This window comes from Bombus affinis, unplaced genomic scaffold (assembly GCF_024516045.1).
Source record: "Bombus affinis isolate iyBomAffi1 unplaced genomic scaffold, iyBomAffi1.2 ctg00000119.1, whole genome shotgun sequence".
Taxonomy (NCBI): Eukaryota; Metazoa; Arthropoda; class Insecta; order Hymenoptera; family Apidae; genus Bombus; species Bombus affinis.
The window spans coordinates 112,234-113,451 of NW_026108853.1; the positions used below are offsets into that span (position 1 = coordinate 112,234).

At 33.0% G+C, this 1,218-nt stretch overlaps 1 long non-coding RNA gene across 1 annotated transcript; it reads right to left on the reverse strand.

The window, feature by feature from the left end:
* Positions 1 to 253: 253 nt before the first annotated feature.
* LOC126927474 (uncharacterized) lies at positions 254 to 852 on the reverse strand. The gene is made up of 2 exons (XR_007715517.1): positions 704 to 852; positions 254 to 587 (listed from the first exon to the last, which is right to left on the reverse strand). It is a non-coding gene; the product is annotated as an uncharacterized LOC126927474 (long non-coding RNA).
* Between the last annotated feature and the right edge of the window lie 366 nt (positions 853 to 1,218).

Consider the following 1,218-nt stretch of genomic DNA (forward strand, 5'->3'; position numbering starts at 1 on the left):
AGCATAAAATTTGTTCAATGAATTAAAAATTATATTTTTTAGATATGTAGACATTAGCGATGTATTAATCCGGGAAGCTCGTCTACCTCGGAAATATCGAGTCTGCGACAACGTCGATTTGGAAATTATTCTTACAGAATATGAAAATTATTATTACAAGATGAAATTCCAAAAATATCCTATATTGTGCAAGAAAATAACTGAAAAGGAAATAAAGACGAGGGAAATGACAAATGCGAACAAAGTGTAAGAATTTAAATTATTTAACACTATTCAACGTTCTCAACGTATTCAACGTATCGATTACAATATCATTCAATCTTTGAAGAAGTAGTAAAACGTGTCAAATCTGTTAGCAAACAAACGAGAATTGAGTCTGTATCTGGGTCTGTGAAAGGGAGGAATGCACAACAGAAGATGAGGGGTGATGCTACGGATGATATTAATCTCGCAATGACAGTGACATCAATTTTCGCCAATGAAAGCGATGAATCTTCATCAGAAGAGGAGAGCTATTTAACATCTTAATGGAACAATCCACGCAATCAAAGATATCAAAATAGGCTCAGAAGCTTTATATAGACAATCTGGAATTATGGAAGATTATTGAAGACATTTCATGCGTAAGTTATTTTCGATTAATATACGTATTGTAAATACTGATTTCAGTAAAGCTTTAAATAACGAATTACATAACACTTACGGAAATTAATACGGAGATTATGCGCCATTTCATCTTTGTATTGTCGTAGGAAATCATACTGACAAAATTAAATGTATATTGGGACAACATCGTAGGCCTAGAGGAATGTAAATCTGCTATTAAGGAGGCCATTGTGTATCTCCTCAAGTACCTTATCTTTTTTAAAGGCCCATTTTCTCCCTGGAATGTCAATGCACCTTTTTTAACATAACGGCCAGCTCATTGGTGAGCAAATGGAGAGGTGATTCCGAGAAGTATATCCGTGTAAGTTGATTTCCTTTGTCTATGAAGAAGAGATTCTGGAATATATCATATATAATAATAATCATATATAAATAGAATAGTTACATTAATACATTTGTTAAACTGAACAGGTTTTATTTGAACTTGCCTATAATTTTTCGCCTACAATTATTTTTATCGACGAGATTGACTGGATAGGCACAAATAAAGGAGTAAACTGTACATTGTCTGAACCTGCAAAGAGATTCAGATCAGAACTTCTTTCTAGATTG